The 18,437-nt window shown below is 38.9% G+C and overlaps 28 non-coding genes across 28 annotated transcripts; all 28 read left to right on the plus strand.

Annotated features, from left to right (window-relative positions):
* The first annotated feature begins 517 nt into the window (after positions 1-517).
* Positions 518-681, plus strand: LOC124319573. Its single transcript, XR_006913273.1, has one exon. It is a non-coding gene; the product is annotated as a U1 spliceosomal RNA (small nuclear RNA).
* A 686-nt stretch (positions 682-1,367) lies between these two features.
* LOC124319586 lies at positions 1,368-1,509 on the plus strand. Its single transcript, XR_006913285.1, has one exon. It is a non-coding gene; the product is annotated as a U4 spliceosomal RNA (small nuclear RNA).
* Positions 1,510-2,083: 574 nt separating this feature from the next.
* LOC124319590 lies at positions 2,084-2,206 on the plus strand. Its single transcript, XR_006913290.1, has one exon. It is a non-coding gene; the product is annotated as a U5 spliceosomal RNA (small nuclear RNA).
* Positions 2,207-2,409: 203 nt separating this feature from the next.
* LOC124319569 lies at positions 2,410-2,528 on the plus strand. Its single transcript, XR_006913270.1, has one exon. It is a non-coding gene; the product is annotated as a 5S ribosomal RNA (ribosomal RNA).
* Positions 2,529-3,276: 748 nt separating this feature from the next.
* LOC124319581 lies at positions 3,277-3,395 on the plus strand. The gene has a single exon (XR_006913282.1). It is a non-coding gene; the product is annotated as a 5S ribosomal RNA (ribosomal RNA).
* Positions 3,396-4,149: 754 nt separating this feature from the next.
* On the plus strand, positions 4,150-4,371 carry LOC124319580. The gene has a single exon (XR_006913281.1). It is a non-coding gene; the product is annotated as a small nucleolar RNA U3 (small nucleolar RNA).
* Positions 4,372-4,881: 510 nt separating this feature from the next.
* On the plus strand, positions 4,882-5,072 carry LOC124319577. The gene has a single exon (XR_006913277.1). It is a non-coding gene; the product is annotated as a U2 spliceosomal RNA (small nuclear RNA).
* A 509-nt stretch (positions 5,073-5,581) lies between these two features.
* LOC124319574 lies at positions 5,582-5,745 on the plus strand. Its single transcript, XR_006913274.1, has one exon. It is a non-coding gene; the product is annotated as a U1 spliceosomal RNA (small nuclear RNA).
* Positions 5,746-5,937: 192 nt separating this feature from the next.
* Positions 5,938-6,027, plus strand: Trnah-gug. Its single transcript is given in 2 exon segments — positions 5,938-5,974; positions 5,993-6,027. It is a non-coding gene; the product is annotated as a tRNA-His (tRNA).
* Positions 6,028-6,431: 404 nt separating this feature from the next.
* Positions 6,432-6,573, plus strand: LOC124319587. Its single transcript, XR_006913286.1, has one exon. It is a non-coding gene; the product is annotated as a U4 spliceosomal RNA (small nuclear RNA).
* A 574-nt stretch (positions 6,574-7,147) lies between these two features.
* On the plus strand, positions 7,148-7,270 carry LOC124319591. The gene has a single exon (XR_006913291.1). It is a non-coding gene; the product is annotated as a U5 spliceosomal RNA (small nuclear RNA).
* Positions 7,271-7,473: 203 nt separating this feature from the next.
* Positions 7,474-7,592, plus strand: LOC124319594. The gene has a single exon (XR_006913294.1). It is a non-coding gene; the product is annotated as a 5S ribosomal RNA (ribosomal RNA).
* Positions 7,593-8,340: 748 nt separating this feature from the next.
* On the plus strand, positions 8,341-8,459 carry LOC124319571. The gene has a single exon (XR_006913272.1). It is a non-coding gene; the product is annotated as a 5S ribosomal RNA (ribosomal RNA).
* Positions 8,460-9,213: 754 nt separating this feature from the next.
* Positions 9,214-9,435, plus strand: LOC124319582. Its single transcript, XR_006913283.1, has one exon. It is a non-coding gene; the product is annotated as a small nucleolar RNA U3 (small nucleolar RNA).
* A 510-nt stretch (positions 9,436-9,945) lies between these two features.
* Positions 9,946-10,136, plus strand: LOC124319578. The gene has a single exon (XR_006913279.1). It is a non-coding gene; the product is annotated as a U2 spliceosomal RNA (small nuclear RNA).
* Positions 10,137-10,645: 509 nt separating this feature from the next.
* On the plus strand, positions 10,646-10,809 carry LOC124319575. Its single transcript, XR_006913275.1, has one exon. It is a non-coding gene; the product is annotated as a U1 spliceosomal RNA (small nuclear RNA).
* Positions 10,810-11,001: 192 nt separating this feature from the next.
* On the plus strand, positions 11,002-11,091 carry Trnah-gug. Its single transcript is given in 2 exon segments — positions 11,002-11,038; positions 11,057-11,091. It is a non-coding gene; the product is annotated as a tRNA-His (tRNA).
* Positions 11,092-11,495: 404 nt separating this feature from the next.
* On the plus strand, positions 11,496-11,637 carry LOC124319588. Its single transcript, XR_006913287.1, has one exon. It is a non-coding gene; the product is annotated as a U4 spliceosomal RNA (small nuclear RNA).
* Positions 11,638-12,210: 573 nt separating this feature from the next.
* LOC124319592 lies at positions 12,211-12,333 on the plus strand. The gene has a single exon (XR_006913292.1). It is a non-coding gene; the product is annotated as a U5 spliceosomal RNA (small nuclear RNA).
* A 203-nt stretch (positions 12,334-12,536) lies between these two features.
* LOC124319596 lies at positions 12,537-12,655 on the plus strand. The gene has a single exon (XR_006913295.1). It is a non-coding gene; the product is annotated as a 5S ribosomal RNA (ribosomal RNA).
* Positions 12,656-13,403: 748 nt separating this feature from the next.
* Positions 13,404-13,522, plus strand: LOC124319597. The gene has a single exon (XR_006913296.1). It is a non-coding gene; the product is annotated as a 5S ribosomal RNA (ribosomal RNA).
* Positions 13,523-14,276: 754 nt separating this feature from the next.
* On the plus strand, positions 14,277-14,498 carry LOC124319585. Its single transcript, XR_006913284.1, has one exon. It is a non-coding gene; the product is annotated as a small nucleolar RNA U3 (small nucleolar RNA).
* Positions 14,499-15,008: 510 nt separating this feature from the next.
* LOC124319579 lies at positions 15,009-15,199 on the plus strand. The gene has a single exon (XR_006913280.1). It is a non-coding gene; the product is annotated as a U2 spliceosomal RNA (small nuclear RNA).
* Positions 15,200-15,708: 509 nt separating this feature from the next.
* Positions 15,709-15,872, plus strand: LOC124319576. The gene has a single exon (XR_006913276.1). It is a non-coding gene; the product is annotated as a U1 spliceosomal RNA (small nuclear RNA).
* A 192-nt stretch (positions 15,873-16,064) lies between these two features.
* On the plus strand, positions 16,065-16,154 carry Trnah-gug. The gene is given in 2 exon segments: positions 16,065-16,101; positions 16,120-16,154. It is a non-coding gene; the product is annotated as a tRNA-His (tRNA).
* Positions 16,155-16,558: 404 nt separating this feature from the next.
* On the plus strand, positions 16,559-16,700 carry LOC124319589. The gene has a single exon (XR_006913288.1). It is a non-coding gene; the product is annotated as a U4 spliceosomal RNA (small nuclear RNA).
* Positions 16,701-17,274: 574 nt separating this feature from the next.
* On the plus strand, positions 17,275-17,397 carry LOC124319593. The gene has a single exon (XR_006913293.1). It is a non-coding gene; the product is annotated as a U5 spliceosomal RNA (small nuclear RNA).
* A 203-nt stretch (positions 17,398-17,600) lies between these two features.
* Positions 17,601-17,719, plus strand: LOC124319570. Its single transcript, XR_006913271.1, has one exon. It is a non-coding gene; the product is annotated as a 5S ribosomal RNA (ribosomal RNA).
* The last annotated feature ends 718 nt before the right edge of the window (positions 17,720-18,437 follow it).

Here is an 18,437-nt window from a genome sequence, read left to right on the forward strand (position 1 = left end):
CACCCTCTATGAGGGAGAACATATTGAATAAAACAGAAATTGTCTTAGCACCGTATAATAAAAGACCATGTATAATTGCAAAACTGTCATGTAGACATGTTTGTAATTTTTTCTAATTGTATTTTTTTCGTAATATCAAGAAAAGCATAAAAAAATACGTACTTGATTGTGTTAACTAATTAGTACTGTTCATCTTTCGATGTGATGTTTTTTTTTAAAATATGAAGATGCGTGTATTTTCATGTGAAAAGTCGATTTTCTTATTTTCTTATTTGCCAATTGGACGACCAAATGAAAAAAAACAAGCAATTTGTTTCTTGAAAAGTATTTGCAAAGATCAAGACCATGAAATAAATACTGAGCTTTATTTACTATATTTTGCTCGAGTTCGTAATTCAAGTCGATGAAAGAAAGTGGGTGGTATTCTCTAAACGTCAGTCAAATACTTGAACACTCTTTGTCAATATTGTTCTGCTGTATACAAAGTATTAAACAAAGTGAAAAAGCATCCACAATCATACTTACCTGGCTCAGAGGCAACCATGATCACCAAGGTGGTTCCTCCAGGGCGAGGCCTTTCCATTGCACTAAGGATGGGCTGACCCTTGCGATTAATCCAAATGTGATTAACTCGGGAGTACAATTTTTGGTAGTGGGGGACTGCGTTCGCGCCGTTCCCTGAACACACTATAAATGTAAGAAAAATTCTTGTCATCTGCCGGAAGTTGAACTAAATCTGGTCCCGTTAGTAAACGGTAGGGTTGACCGCTTGGGAATACGCGAAGCATCAGATTTTCTTTCTGGGAAGAAACAACAAAGTAATGAAATTCATGTTTAGCTACTTTAATATAAATCATCATGGCCAATGGATTGGCCGTGATCGTCTAGTGGTTAGGACCCTACGTTGTGGTACCTACTAGATATGAATCCGTAGTAACCCAGGTTCGAATCCTGGTCACGGCACTGAAAACTGATTTTTCACGTCAACACGCAGATTAACTATAAATTTTGTTTGGTTGGAAAGTAATGCTCGCTCACTTCAATAGTTCATAATGTGAAAAACAATTTGGAATGAAAACCTGAAATTCCCCCTCCCTTTTTTTGTGTGTGCAGGAAGTTGTTGAAATGTATGGAAGAAAAATACACATTTACAGAATTTCAAGTATTTGACCCGATATTAAGACAAAAATTATTTCATGTATGTAATGAACTGTCCCCTGTTGGTATTAGTCCAATGGGAGATGGAAATTAAAATTTGCCTAGGGTAATCTAAATGAATATTTCTGAACGAAATTGTTGGTCCAACACGTCCAAGCAGAACGAATTCAGCAAATGCTTAAGTAGACTTGCTTTTCTGATTATAATTTAGCTTTGCGCAGTGGCAATATCATAACCAATGAGGGTCTCCCGAGGTGTGATTATTGCTAGTTGAAAACTTTAACCAATACCCCGCCACGATGAAGTGAAATAATCTTTGTCGTCGGCAATTTTTGATAGCTCCATCAGGAGCATTTCAGCGTACAAGAAAAAAAAAATTACAGTCAGTTAGAAAAATTGGAGTGTTGCATAGTGTGTTTATAACATTAAACGGTGAAAGTGAAATCGTATAAGTGATTTTTGTTTCCATTTAGTTGGTATTGCACGTCAGACAAGGCTGATTAATTCGTTCGCTGAAGGCCATTAATATCAGTCAGTTGGAACATTGTGAACACGGGGAAAATATTTGAAAAGGTGATTCCAAATGACAAGGTGAAAAGATTCCACCATGTTTAAAGGGGAAGTTCAATAAATTGTTAACCGCTGTAGGGTGAATGTCGGGGTAAACATCTGATCCCACCACCTACGTGTTGGGCTTGTACCATAAAGATCGTTCATTTTTTTCAAAAATAACACTGCGCACAACTGTTTCGTTCAAAAACATGTTAACGAGCTTTATACATGATATTTACTTTAAAATAACTGTACCCATTGATAAAGAATTGCACAAGGATTTTGATATGTAAACGCATGTTTCGAAAAAAAACCTTACAAGCGCACTTCAAAATTTTGAAATGAATATAAATACAAGGCATACCACTGTTATTTACTCTGGTTTCTAATCAATACCCGGATAAATCTTTCGCCTTTTACTAAAGATTTCCGTGGTTAGGAGCATTGATGAGTCTATATGACTTATTTTTTTAACGCCCGGTCTTCTGATTGGGCACTTTGAATAAATGAAAAATTAAAAACGTCTGTATGCGGAAACAAAGATATTCTACTACTACATACTGACAACATTTGTAAAATGACAAACTGATAGTTTTTCGGTGGTTTTGGTAAGATTAGTGTGTATTTCAAAAAGATAAATCTCAAGCACAAGTAATAGATTAGAGGCGAATATGGTCGGGTAATTGCGTCTAGTTTAATGTCAACGGCCATACCACATAGAACTCACCCGGTCTCGTCAGCTCCCGGAAGTTAAGCTATGTCGGGTCCCGTTAGTACTTGGATGGGTGACCGCTTGGGAATACGGGATGCTGTTGGCATGGAATTATTTTATTTTTGTGAATCCAATTGAATTGAAGTGCTTCCCAAGATGGGTGATACTACATGGACTACAATGTATTATTTTGGCATTAGTTGAAAATGGAAGGAACGTATTTTTTACTGGATATTGCCTACTAGACGTCCTCCAACCTCTTTGTTGCTGAAAGATATTTGAAACGCCGTGCGCGAAGCGCACGGCACAGCCGAGAGGCTACTAGACGTCCTCCAACCTCTTTGTTGCTGAAAGATATTTGAAACGCCGTGCGCGAAGCGCACGGCACAGCCGAGAGGCTTGTACGTTGGTGGTTTCTTCGGGCAGCTCTATCTAATCTCTCTGGCTCTGAGATCCTTATGCAACGCAAGCTAAGTAAAGCGCGAAGCGCACGGCACAGCCGAGAGGCTTGTACGTTGGTGGTTTCTTCGGGCAGCTCTATCTAATCTCTCTGACTCTGAGATCCTTATGCAACGCAAGCTAAGTAAGGGAAGCAATCGTTAGCCTTATGACACTTGGATTGTTGGCTCATTGATCGGACATCCCCGGAACGAGAAAATTAAAAATGACAGTTAGCCAAAAATAGTGGCGTTTGGAAATATTATCAAATTTTATATTCGGTTGTCCATTGACAAATGTACTTATATGTCCTCGTTTGTTTGGCTAAGGTTGGTGTGTATTTCGAACAGAAAGTAAGCAAGCATTAGAACTAGATTTAGAGGCGAATATGGTCGGGTAATGGCGACTGAATTGATGTCAACGGCCATACCACATAGAACTCACCCGGTCTCGTCAGCTCCCGGAAGTTAAGCTATGTCGGGTCCCGTTAGTACTTGGATGGGTGACCGCTTGGGAATACGGGATGCTGTTGGCATGGTGTAATTTTATTTTTGCTCCCCAAGTTAGATGAGACATGGAATATAATGTATTCTTTAGGTATTAGTTGAAAAGGGTATTGCTGGGACTTTGATTAATGATACCATATATTGTAGAACGCATGTTTGTTTGATCTCGGTAGTTTTAACGACAAAAAAAAAGATAGAGGTTTGGCTATTTTGTTGAGGCTGTTGCATGACGCCCACTCACTGGCACGATCCCACTACTGCCGAACACGGGAACTTTTGGCTGCTAGGTTTCCCTCCTGACCCACTACGCTCCTCCTTAGCTAACCTGCACCTACTAGATTCCTCTAGCAGATCCATGCTGATGTCAAGCTTAGTGCGGGCACCTGATCAACATGCGGTATCACGAAACAGGGCTCCTAAACTCAAGCCATCCACTCTACCAAGCCTCCCCGAAGCAGGATTATAGGTGCACGCCAAACACCCAGCTGATAAATGGGCTCTCAATCGATAATACATTACTGTAATAAATTGATTTGATGAGCACGCGGATTCTTTATTGTGTCCAAAATTGGTCTCGTCACTTGTTCTATAACTATTAAAGAGCTTCTCGGTGTTTCAATAAATGAACAAAATGCAAGACCTGACAATGTATGTACTGTGTGCGTCAAGTATTGCAAATCTCAATTTAATATTCCGAAATATCGATCTATGCACTGTAATTTACGCCAAAGCTCATTGATCGTACAAACCTTATTTAGAGTTCTGCAAAATAACATTGCATTTAAGATCATACTTCACAGGATCATTTCTGTAGTATATCTTGACTTGTTTCCCACCAGAAACTTGTCTCCTTTCAACCCACGATGACGAGTTAAGACGCTGGTTTCTGAGCGTGAAACAGGCTGTGAGTGTAGCTGTCTCGACAGCATCAAACACAGTCATTGAGGACCGTTTCCGTTAAATCCATGTGAAATAGCGGAAGGAAACTAGCGTGTTCAGAGTGGTTGAGATGATAAAACAAATTTAAATTCTTGAAAATCTAAAGAGATAAATCTTAATAATAATTCCAGGTATTCGTGTCCTTAAATCATCTGCTTGTATGGCAAAATAAATTGTGAAAGTGAGGTTGGTCAATTTGAGGATGTGTCATGACTTTATGATCGTATTGCATTCTTTTAGTTATTGTTATTTAATCATGATTAATTATCGTTCAGAGCTTTTGTCGTCAGGTGGCGTGGCAAAGCCATATTCTGAAAAAAAAGGACCTAGTGTGATAACGAGAGTAAAATTTGCAACGCCTTCAGCGTAAATTGTATCTCCCTTAATACAGTATGAGCATAATAAAACAAATGAAAATGAACTTTATAAGCATCAAGTGGTCGCGTCTGGAAAAATGAACAACTCAATATTTTATAGCATTTCTTGAATGTTTTGAGTGATATGAGTATTCTTCGTACACCACCGGAAATGTGTTGAACCTCAGTGGTTATTTTGGGCAGTAATCCTTGTAACATTATCGCTTCTCGGCCTTTTGGCTAAGATCAAAGTGTAGTATCTGTTCTTATCAGCTTAATATCTGATACGGGTTCAAATGGACCCCAGAATATTAAACTGATTTTTGGCATACGGTGGGAATACAGTGCTTGCACTGCTCCCGCCACGGGTTGACCCGGTATTGCAGTACCTCCGGGATCGGCTCACCCTCTATGAGGGAGAACATATTGAATAAAACAGAAATTGTCTTAGCACCGTATAATAAAAGACCATGTATAATTGCAAAACTGTCATGTAGACATGTTTGTAATTTTTTCTAATTGTATTTTTTTCGTAATATCAAGAAAAGCATAAAAAAATACGTACTTGATTGTGTTAACTAATTAGTACTGTTCATCTTTCGATGTGATGTTTTTTTTTAAAATATGAAGATGCGTGTATTTTCATATGAAAAGTCGATTTTCTTATTTTCTTATTTGCCAATTGGACGACCAAATGAAAAAAAACAAGCAATTTGTTTCTTGAAAAGTATTTGCAAAGATCAAGACCATGAAATAAATACTGAGCTTTATTTACTATATTTTGCTCGAGTTCGTAATTCAAGTCGATGAAAGAAAGTGGGTGGTATTCTCTAAACGTCAGTCAAATACTTGAACACTCTTTGTCAATATTGTTCTGCTGTATACAAAGTATTAAACAAAGTGAAAAAGCATCCACAATCATACTTACCTGGCTCAGAGGCAACCATGATCACCAAGGTGGTTCCTCCAGGGCGAGGCCTTTCCATTGCACTAAGGATGGGCTGACCCTTGCGATTAATCCAAATGTGATTAACTCGGGAGTACAATTTTTGGTAGTGGGGGACTGCGTTCGCGCCGTTCCCTGAACACACTATAAATGTAAGAAAAATTCTTGTCATCTGCCGGAAGTTGAACTAAATCTGGTCCCGTTAGTAAACGGTAGGGTTGACCGCTTGGGAATACGCGAAGCATCAGATTTTCTTTCTGGGAAGAAACAACAAAGTAATGAAATTCATGTTTAGCTACTTTAATATAAATCATCATGGCCAATGGATTGGCCGTGATCGTCTAGTGGTTAGGACCCTACGTTGTGGTACCTACTAGATATGAATCCGTAGTAACCCAGGTTCGAATCCTGGTCACGGCACTGAAAACTGATTTTTCACGTCAACACGCAGATTAACTATAAATTTTGTTTGGTTGGAAAGTAATGCTCGCTCACTTCAATAGTTCATAATGTGAAAAACAATTTGGAATGAAAACCTGAAATTCCCCCTCCCTTTTTTTGTGTGTGCAGGAAGTTGTTGAAATGTATGGAAGAAAAATACACATTTACAGAATTTCAAGTATTTGACCCGATATTAAGACAAAAATTATTTCATGTATGTAATGAACTGTCCCCTGTTGGTATTAGTCCAATGGGAGATGGAAATTAAAATTTGCCTAGGGTAATCTAAATGAATATTTCTGAACGAAATTGTTGGTCCAACACGTCCAAGCAGAACGAATTCAGCAAATGCTTAAGTAGACTTGCTTTTCTGATTATAATTTAGCTTTGCGCAGTGGCAATATCATAACCAATGAGGGTCTCCCGAGGTGTGATTATTGCTAGTTGAAAACTTTAACCAATACCCCGCCACGATGAAGTGAAATAATCTTTGTCGTCGGCAATTTTTGATAGCTCCATCAGGAGCATTTCAGCGTACAAGAAAAAAAAAATTACAGTCAGTTAGAAAAATTGGAGTGTTGCATAGTGTGTTTATAACATTAAACGGTGAAAGTGAAATCGTATAAGTGATTTTTGTTTCCATTTAGTTGGTATTGCACGTCAGACAAGGCTGATTAATTCGTTCGCTGAAGGCCATTAATATCAGTCAGTTGGAACATTGTGAACACGGGGAAAATATTTGAAAAGGTGATTCCAAATGACAAGGTGAAAAGATTCCACCATGTTTAAAGGGGAAGTTCAATAAATTGTTAACCGCTGTAGGGTGAATGTCGGGGTAAACATCTGATCCCACCACCTACGTGTTGGGCTTGTACCATAAAGATCGTTCATTTTTTTCAAAAATAACACTGCGCACAACTGTTTCGTTCAAAAACATGTTAACGAGCTTTATACATGATATTTACTTTAAAATAACTGTACCCATTGATAAAGAATTGCACAAGGATTTTGATATGTAAACGCATGTTTCGAAAAAAAACCTTACAAGCGCACTTCAAAATTTTGAAATGAATATAAATACAAGGCATACCACTGTTATTTACTCTGGTTTCTAATCAATACCCGGATAAATCTTTCGCCTTTTACTAAAGATTTCCGTGGTTAGGAGCATTGATGAGTCTATATGACTTATTTTTTTAACGCCCGGTCTTCTGATTGGGCACTTTGAATAAATGAAAAATTAAAAACGTCTGTATGCGGAAACAAAGATATTCTACTACTACATACTGACAACATTTGTAAAATGACAAACTGATAGTTTTTCGGTGGTTTTGGTAAGATTAGTGTGTATTTCAAAAAGATAAATCTCAAGCACAAGTAATAGATTAGAGGCGAATATGGTCGGGTAATTGCGTCTAGTTTAATGTCAACGGCCATACCACATAGAACTCACCCGGTCTCGTCAGCTCCCGGAAGTTAAGCTATGTCGGGTCCCGTTAGTACTTGGATGGGTGACCGCTTGGGAATACGGGATGCTGTTGGCATGGAATTATTTTATTTTTGTGAATCCAATTGAATTGAAGTGCTTCCCAAGATGGGTGATACTACATGGACTACAATGTATTATTTTGGCATTAGTTGAAAATGGAAGGAACGTATTTTTTACTGGATATTGCCTACTAGACGTCCTCCAACCTCTTTGTTGCTGAAAGATATTTGAAACGCCGTGCGCGAAGCGCACGGCACAGCCGAGAGGCTACTAGACGTCCTCCAACCTCTTTGTTGCTGAAAGATATTTGAAACGCCGTGCGCGAAGCGCACGGCACAGCCGAGAGGCTTGTACGTTGGTGGTTTCTTCGGGCAGCTCTATCTAATCTCTCTGGCTCTGAGATCCTTATGCAACGCAAGCTAAGTAAAGCGCGAAGCGCACGGCACAGCCGAGAGGCTTGTACGTTGGTGGTTTCTTCGGGCAGCTCTATCTAATCTCTCTGACTCTGAGATCCTTATGCAACGCAAGCTAAGTAAGGGAAGCAATCGTTAGCCTTATGACACTTGGATTGTTGGCTCATTGATCGGACATCCCCGGAACGAGAAAATTAAAAATGACAGTTAGCCAAAAATAGTGGCGTTTGGAAATATTATCAAATTTTATATTCGGTTGTCCATTGACAAATGTACTTATATGTCCTCGTTTGTTTGGCTAAGGTTGGTGTGTATTTCGAACAGAAAGTAAGCAAGCATTAGAACTAGATTTAGAGGCGAATATGGTCGGGTAATGGCGACTGAATTGATGTCAACGGCCATACCACATAGAACTCACCCGGTCTCGTCAGCTCCCGGTAGTTAAGCTATGTCGGGTCCCGTTAGTACTTGGATGGGTGACCGCTTGGGAATACGGGATGCTGTTGGCATGGTGTAATTTTATTTTTGCTCCCCAAGTTAGATGAGACATGGAATATAATGTATTCTTTAGGTATTAGTTGAAAAGGGTATTGCTGGGACTTTGATTAATGATACCATATATTGTAGAACGCATGTTTGTTTGATCTCGGTAGTTTTAACGACAAAAAAAAAGATAGAGGTTTGGCTATTTTGTTGAGGCTGTTGCATGACGCCCACTCACTGGCACGATCCCACTACTGCCGAACACGGGAACTTTTGGCTGCTAGGTTTCCCTCCTGACCCACTACGCTCCTCCTTAGCTAACCTGCACCTACTAGATTCCTCTAGCAGATCCATGCTGATGTCAAGCTTAGTGCGGGCACCTGATCAACATGCGGTATCACGAAACAGGGCTCCTAAACTCAAGCCATCCACTCTACCAAGCCTCCCCGAAGCAGGATTATAGGTGCACGCCAAACACCCAGCTGATAAATGGGCTCTCAATCGATAATACATTACTGTAATAAATTGATTTGATGAGCACGCGGATTCTTTATTGTGTCCAAAATTGGTCTCGTCACTTGTTCTATAACTATTAAAGAGCTTCTCGGTGTTTCAATAAATGAACAAAATGCAAGACCTGACAATGTATGTACTGTGTGCGTCAAGTATTGCAAATCTCAATTTAATATTCCGAAATATCGATCTATGCACTGTAATTTACGCCAAAGCTCATTGATCGTACAAACCTTATTTAGAGTTCTGCAAAATAACATTGCATTTAAGATCATACTTCACAGGATCATTTCTGTAGTATATCTTGACTTGTTTCCCACCAGAAACTTGTCTCCTTTCAACCCACGATGACGAGTTAAGACGCTGGTTTCTGAGCGTGAAACAGGCTGTGAGTGTAGCTGTCTCGACAGCATCAAACACAGTCATTGAGGACCGTTTCCGTTAAATCCATGTGAAATAGCGGAAGGAAACTAGCGTGTTCAGAGTGGTTGAGATGATAAAACAAATTTAAATTCTTGAAAATCTAAAGAGATAAATCTTAATAATAATTCCAGGTATTCGTGTCCTTAAATCATCTGCTTGTATGGCAAAATAAATTGTGAAAGTGAGGTTGGTCAATTTGAGGATGTGTCATGACTTTATGATCGTATTGCATTCTTTTAGTTATTGTTATTTAATCATGATTAATTATCGTTCAGAGCTTTTGTCGTCAGGTGGCGTGGCAAAGCCATATTCTGAAAAAAAAGGACCTAGTGTGATAACGAGAGTAAAATTTGCAACGCCTTCAGCGTAAATTGTATCTCCCTTAATACAGTATGAGCATAATAAAACAAATGAAAATGAACTTTATAAGCATCAAGTGGTCGCGTCTGGAAAAATGAACAACTCAATATTTTATAGCATTTCCTGAATGTTTTGAGTGATATGAGTATTCTTCGTACACCACCGGAAATGTGTTGAACCTCAGTGGTTATTTTGGGCAGTAATCCTTGTAACATTATCGCTTCTCGGCCTTTTGGCTAAGATCAAAGTGTAGTATCTGTTCTTATCAGCTTAATATCTGATACGGGTTCAAATGGACCCCAGAATATTAAACTGATTTTTGGCATACGGTGGGAATACAGTGCTTGCACTGCTCCCGCCACGGGTTGACCCGGTATTGCAGTACCTCCGGGATCGGCTCACCCTCTATGAGGGAGAACATATTGAATAAAACAGAAATTGTCTTAGCACCGTATAATAAAAGACCATGTATAATTGCAAAACTGTCATGTAGACATGTTTGTAATTTTTTCTAATTGTATTTTTTTCGTAATATCAAGAAAAGCATAAAAAAATACGTACTTGATTGTGTTAACTAATTAGTACTGTTCATCTTTCGATGTGATGTTTTTTTTTAAAATATGAAGATGCGTGTATTTTCATATGAAAAGTCGATTTTCTTATTTTCTTATTTGCCAATTGGACGACCAAATGAAAAAAAACAAGCAATTTGTTTCTTGAAAAGTATTTGCAAAGATCAAGACCATGAAATAAATACTGAGCTTTATTTACTATATTTTGCTCGAGTTCGTAATTCAAGTCGATGAAAGAAAGTGGGTGGTATTCTCTAAACGTCAGTCAAATACTTGAACACTCTTTGTCAATATTGTTCTGCTGTATACAAAGTATTAAACAAAGTGAAAAAGCATCCACAATCATACTTACCTGGCTCAGAGGCAACCATGATCACCAAGGTGGTTCCTCCAGGGCGAGGCCTTTCCATTGCACTAAGGATGGGCTGACCCTTGCGATTAATCCAAATGTGATTAACTCGGGAGTACAATTTTTGGTAGTGGGGGACTGCGTTCGCGCCGTTCCCTGAACACACTATAAATGTAAGAAAAATTCTTGTCATCTGCCGGAAGTTGAACTAAATCTGGTCCCGTTAGTAAACGGTAGGGTTGACCGCTTGGGAATACGCGAAGCATCAGATTTTCTTTCTGGGAAGAAACAACAAAGTAATGAAATTCATGTTTAGCTACTTTAATATAAATCATCATGGCCAATGGATTGGCCGTGATCGTCTAGTGGTTAGGACCCTACGTTGTGGTACCTACTAGATATGAATCCGTAGTAACCCAGGTTCGAATCCTGGTCACGGCACTGAAAACTGATTTTTCACGTCAACACGCAGATTAACTATAAATTTTGTTTGGTTGGAAAGTAATGCTCGCTCACTTCAATAGTTCATAATGTGAAAAACAATTTGGAATGAAAACCTGAAATTCCCCCTCCCTTTTTTTGTGTGTGCAGGAAGTTGTTGAAATGTATGGAAGAAAAATACACATTTACAGAATTTCAAGTATTTGACCCGATATTAAGACAAAAATTATTTCATGTATGTAATGAACTGTCCCCTGTTGGTATTAGTCCAATGGGAGATGGAAATTAAAATTTGCCTAGGGTAATCTAAATGAATATTTCTGAACGAAATTGTTGGTCCAACACGTCCAAGCAGAACGAATTCAGCAAATGCTTAAGTAGACTTGCTTTTCTGATTATAATTTAGCTTTGCGCAGTGGCAATATCATAACCAATGAGGGTCTCCCGAGGTGTGATTATTGCTAGTTGAAAACTTTAACCAATACCCCGCCACGATGAAGTGAAATAATCTTTGTCGTCGGCAATTTTTGATAGCTCCATCAGGAGCATTTCAGCGTACAAGAAAAAAAAATTACAGTCAGTTAGAAAAATTGGAGTGTTGCATAGTGTGTTTATAACATTAAACGGTGAAAGTGAAATCGTATAAGTGATTTTTGTTTCCATTTAGTTGGTATTGCACGTCAGACAAGGCTGATTAATTCGTTCGCTGAAGGCCATTAATATCAGTCAGTTGGAACATTGTGAACACGGGGAAAATATTTGAAAAGGTGATTCCAAATGACAAGGTGAAAAGATTCCACCATGTTTAAAGGGGAAGTTCAATAAATTGTTAACCGCTGTAGGGTGAATGTCGGGGTAAACATCTGATCCCACCACCTACGTGTTGGGCTTGTACCATAAAGATCGTTCATTTTTTTCAAAAATAACACTGCGCACAACTGTTTCGTTCAAAAACATGTTAACGAGCTTTATACATGATATTTACTTTAAAATAACTGTACCCATTGATAAAGAATTGCACAAGGATTTTGATATGTAAACGCATGTTTCGAAAAAAAACCTTACAAGCGCACTTCAAAATTTTGAAATGAATATAAATACAAGGCATACCACTGTTATTTACTCTGGTTTCTAATCAATACCCGGATAAATCTTTCGCCTTTTACTAAAGATTTCCGTGGTTAGGAGCATTGATGAGTCTATATGACTTATTTTTTTAACGCCCGGTCTTCTGATTGGGCACTTTGAATAAATGAAAAATTAAAAACGTCTGTATGCGGAAACAAAGATATTCTACTACTACATACTGACAACATTTGTAAAATGACAAACTGATAGTTTTTCGGTGGTTTTGGTAAGATTAGTGTGTATTTCAAAAAGATAAATCTCAAGCACAAGTAATAGATTAGAGGCGAATATGGTCGGGTAATTGCGTCTAGTTTAATGTCAACGGCCATACCACATAGAACTCACCCGGTCTCGTCAGCTCCCGGAAGTTAAGCTATGTCGGGTCCCGTTAGTACTTGGATGGGTGACCGCTTGGGAATACGGGATGCTGTTGGCATGGAATTATTTTATTTTTGTGAATCCAATTGAATTGAAGTGCTTCCCAAGATGGGTGATACTACATGGACTACAATGTATTATTTTGGCATTAGTTGAAAATGGAAGGAACGTATTTTTTACTGGATATTGCCTACTAGACGTCCTCCAACCTCTTTGTTGCTGAAAGATATTTGAAACGCCGTGCGCGAAGCGCACGGCACAGCCGAGAGGCTACTAGACGTCCTCCAACCTCTTTGTTGCTGAAAGATATTTGAAACGCCGTGCGCGAAGCGCACGGCACAGCCGAGAGGCTTGTACGTTGGTGGTTTCTTCGGGCAGCTCTATCTAATCTCTCTGGCTCTGAGATCCTTATGCAACGCAAGCTAAGTAAAGCGCGAAGCGCACGGCACAGCCGAGAGGCTTGTACGTTGGTGGTTTCTTCGGGCAGCTCTATCTAATCTCTCTGACTCTGAGATCCTTATGCAACGCAAGCTAAGTAAGGGAAGCAATCGTTAGCCTTATGACACTTGGATTGTTGGCTCATTGATCGGACATCCCCGGAACGAGAAAATTAAAAATGACAGTTAGCCAAAAATAGTGGCGTTTGGAAATATTATCAAATTTTATATTCGGTTGTCCATTGACAAATGTACTTATATGTCCTCGTTTGTTTGGCTAAGGTTGGTGTGTATTTCGAACAGAAAGTAAGCAAGCATTAGAACTAGATTTAGAGGCGAATATGGTCGGGTAATGGCGACTGAATTGATGTCAACGGCCATACCACATAGAACTCACCCGGTCTCGTCAGCTCCCGGAAGTTAAGCTATGTCGGGTCCCGTTAGTACTTGGATGGGTGACCGCTTGGGAATACGGGATGCTGTTGGCATGGTGTAATTTTATTTTTGCTCCCCAAGTTAGATGAGACATGGAATATAATGTATTCTTTAGGTATTAGTTGAAAAGGGTATTGCTGGGACTTTGATTAATGATACCATATATTGTAGAACGCATGTTTGTTTGATCTCGGTAGTTTTAACGACAAAAAAAAAGATAGAGGTTTGGCTATTTTGTTGAGGCTGTTGCATGACGCCCACTCACTGGCACGATCCCACTACTGCCGAACACGGGAACTTTTGGCTGCTAGGTTTCCCTCCTGACCCACTACGCTCCTCCTTAGCTAACCTGCACCTACTAGATTCCTCTAGCAGATCCATGCTGATGTCAAGCTTAGTGCGGGCACCTGATCAACATGCGGTATCACGAAACAGGGCTCCTAAACTCAAGCCATCCACTCTACCAAGCCTCCCCGAAGCAGGATTATAGGTGCACGCCAAACACCCAGCTGATAAATGGGCTCTCAATCGATAATACATTACTGTAATAAATTGATTTGATGAGCACGCGGATTCTTTATTGTGTCCAAAATTGGTCTCGTCACTTGTTCTATAACTATTAAAGAGCTTCTCGGTGTTTCAATAAATGAACAAAATGCAAGACCTGACAATGTATGTACTGTGTGCGTCAAGTATTGCAAATCTCAATTTAATATTCCGAAATATCGATCTATGCACTGTAATTTACGCCAAAGCTCATTGATCGTACAAACCTTATTTAGAGTTCTGCAAAATAACATTGCATTTAAGATCATACTTCACAGGATCATTTCTGTAGTATATCTTGACTTGTTTCCCACCAGAAACTTGTCTCCTTTCAACCCACGATGACGAGTTAAGACGCTGGTTTCTGAGCGTGAAACAGGCTGTGAGTGTAGCTGTCTCGACAGCATCAAACACAGTCATTGAGGACCGTTTCCGTTAAATCCATGTGAAATAGCGGAAGGAAACTAGCGTGTTCAGAGTGGTTGAGATGATAAAACAAATTTAAATTCTTGAAAATCTAAAGAGATAAATCTTAATAATAATTCCAGGTATTCGTGTCCTTAAATCATCTGCTTGTATGGCAAAATAAATTGTGAAAGTGAGGTTGGTCAATTTGAGGATGTGTCATGACTTTATGATCGTATTGCATTCTTTTAGTTATTGTTATTTAATCATGATTAATTATCGTTCAGAGCTTTTGTCGTCAGGTGGCGTGGCAAAGCCATATTCTGAAAAAAAAGGACCTAGTGTGATAACGAGAGTAAAATTTGCAACGCCTTCAGCGTAAATTGTATCTCCCTTAATACAGTATGAGCATAATAAAACAAATGAAAATGAACTTTATAAGCATCAAGTGGTCGCGTCTGGAAAAATGAACAACTCAATATTTTATAGCATTTCTTGAATGTTTTGAGTGATATGAGTATTCTTCGTACACCACCGGAAATGTGTTGAACCTCAGTGGTTATTTTGGGCAGTAATCCTTGTAACATTATCGCTTCTCGGCCTTTTGGCTAAGATCAAAGTGTAGTATCTGTTCTTATCAGCTTAATATCTGATACGGGTTCAAATGGACCCCAGAATATTAAACTGATTTTTGGCATACGGTGGGAATACAGTGCTTGCACTGCTCCCGCCACGGGTTGACCCGGTATTGCAGTACCTCCGGGATCGGCTCACCCTCTATGAGGGAGAACATATTGAATAAAACAGAAATTGTCTTAGCACCGTATAATAAAAGACCATGTATAATTGCAAAACTGTCATGTAGACATGTTTGTAATTTTTTCTAATTGTATTTTTTTCGTAATATCAAGAAAAGCATAAAAAAATACGTACTTGATTGTGTTAACTAATTAGTACTGTTCATCTTTCGATGTGATGTTTTTTTTTAAAATATGAAGATGCGTGTATTTTCATATGAAAAGTCGATTTTCTTATTTTCTTATTTGCCAATTGGACGACCAAATGAAAAAAAACAAGCAATTTGTTTCTTGAAAAGTATTTGCAAAGATCAAGACCATGAAATAAATACTGAGCTTTATTTACTATATTTTGCTCGAGTTCGTAATTCAAGTCGATGAAAGAAAGTGGGTGGTATTCTCTAAACGTCAGTCAAATACTTGAACACTCTTTGTCAATATTGTTCTGCTGTATACAAAGTATTAAACAAAGTGAAAAAGCATCCACAATCATACTTACCTGGCTCAGAGGCAACCATGATCACCAAGGTGGTTCCTCCAGGGCGAGGCCTTTCCATTGCACTAAGGATGGGCTGACCCTTGCGATTAATCCAAATGTGATTAACTCGGGAGTACAATTTTTGGTAGTGGGGGACTGCGTTCGCGCCGTTCCCTGAACACACTATAAATGTAAGAAAAATTCTTGTCATCTGCCGGAAGTTGAACTAAATCTGGTCCCGTTAGTAAACGGTAGGGTTGACCGCTTGGGAATACGCGAAGCATCAGATTTTCTTTCTGGGAAGAAACAACAAAGTAATGAAATTCATGTTTAGCTACTTTAATATAAATCATCATGGCCAATGGATTGGCCGTGATCGTCTAGTGGTTAGGACCCTACGTTGTGGTACCTACTAGATATGAATCCGTAGTAACCCAGGTTCGAATCCTGGTCACGGCACTGAAAACTGATTTTTCACGTCAACACGCAGATTAACTATAAATTTTGTTTGGTTGGAAAGTAATGCTCGCTCACTTCAATAGTTCATAATGTGAAAAACAATTTGGAATGAAAACCTGAAATTCCCCCTCCCTTTTTTTGTGTGTGCAGGAAGTTGTTGAAATGTATGGAAGAAAAATACACATTTACAGAATTTCAAGTATTTGACCCGATATTAAGACAAAAATTATTTCATGTATGTAATGAACTGTCCCCTGTTGGTATTAGTCCAATGGGAGATGGAAATTAAAATTTGCCTAGGGTAATCTAAATGAATATTTCTGAACGAAATTGTTGGTCCAACACGTCCAAGCAGAACGAATTCAGCAAATGCTTAAGTAGACTTGCTTTTCTGATTATAATTTAGCTTTGCGCAGTGGCAATATCATAACCAATGAGGGTCTCCCGAGGTGTGATTATTGCTAGTTGAAAATTTTAACCAATACCCCGCCACGATGAAGTGAAATAATCTTTGTCGTCGGCAATTTTTGATAGCTCCATCAGGAGCATTTCAGCGTACAAGAAAAAAAAAATTACAGTCAGTTAGAAAAATTGGAGTGTTGCATAGTGTGTTTATAACATTAAACGGTGAAAGTGAAATCGTATAAGTGATTTTTGTTTCCATTTAGTTGGTATTGCACGTCAGACAAGGCTGATTAATTCGTTCGCTGAAGGCCATTAATATCAGTCAGTTGGAACATTGTGAACACGGGGAAAATATTTGAAAAGGTGATTCCAAATGACAAGGTGAAAAGATTCCACCATGTTTAAAGGGGAAGTTCAATAAATTGTTAACCGCTGTAGGGTGAATGTCGGGGTAAACATCTGATCCCACCACCTACGTGTTGGGCTTGTACCATAAAGATCGTTCATTTTTTTCAAAAATAACACTGCGCACAACTGTTTCGTTCAAAAACATGTTAACGAGCTTTATACATGATATTTACTTTAAAATAACTGTACCCATTGATAAAGAATTGCACAAGGATTTTGATATGTAAACGCATGTTTCGAAAAAAAACCTTACAAGCGCACTTCAAAATTTTGAAATGAATATAAATACAAGGCATACCACTGTTATTTACTCTGGTTTCTAATCAATACCCGGATAAATCTTTCGCCTTTTACTAAAGATTTCCGTGGTTAGGAGCATTGATGAGTCTATATGACTTATTTTTTTAACGCCCGGTCTTCTGATTGGGCACTTTGAATAAATGAAAAATTAAAAACGTCTGTATGCGGAAACAAAGATATTCTACTACTACATACTGACAACATTTGTAAAATGACAAACTGATAGTTTTTCGGTGGTTTTGGTAAGATTAGTGTGTATTTCAAAAAGATAAATCTCAAGCACAAGTAATAGATTAGAGGCGAATATGGTCGGGTAATTGCGTCTAGTTTAATGTCAACGGCCATACCACATAGAACTCACCCGGTCTCGTCAGCTCCCGGAAGTTAAGCTATGTCGGGTCCCGTTAGTACTTGGATGGGTGACCGCTTGGGAATACGGGATGCTGTTGGCATGGAATTATTTTATTTTTGTGAATCCAATTGAATTGAAGTGCTTCCCAAGATGGGTGATACTACATGGACTACAATGTATTATTTTGGCATTAGTTGAAAATGGAAGGAACGTATTTTTTACTGGATATTGCCTACTAGACGTCCTCCAACCTCTTTGTTGCTGAAAGATATTTGAAACGCCGTGCGCGAAGCGCACGGCACAGCCGAGAGGCTACTAGACGTCCTCCAACCTCTTTGTTGCTGAAAGATATTTGAAACGCCGTGCGCGAAGCGCACGGCACAGCCGAGAGGCTTGTACGTTGGTGGTTTCTTCGGGCAGCTCTATCTAATCTCTCTGGCTCTGAGATCCTTATGCAACGCAAGCTAAGTAAAGCGCGAAGCGCACGGCACAGCCGAGAGGCTTGTACGTTGGTGGTTTCTTCGGGCAGCTCTATCTAATCTCTCTGACTCTGAGATCCTTATGCAACGCAAGCTAAGTAAGGGAAGCAATCGTTAGCCTTATGACACTTGGATTGTTGGCTCATTGATCGGACATCCCCGGAACGAGAAAATTAAAAATGACAGTTAGCCAAAAATAGTGGCGTTTGGAAATATTATCAAATTTTATATTCGGTTGTCCATTGACAAATGTACTTATATGTCCTCGTTTGTTTGGCTAAGGTTGGTGTGTATTTCGAACAGAAAGTAAGCAAGCATTAGAACTAGATTTAGAGGCGA

Source organism: Daphnia pulicaria, unplaced genomic scaffold (genome assembly GCF_021234035.1).
Source record: "Daphnia pulicaria isolate SC F1-1A unplaced genomic scaffold, SC_F0-13Bv2 h1tg000185l, whole genome shotgun sequence".
NCBI classification, from domain to species: domain Eukaryota; kingdom Metazoa; phylum Arthropoda; class Branchiopoda; order Diplostraca; family Daphniidae; genus Daphnia; species Daphnia pulicaria.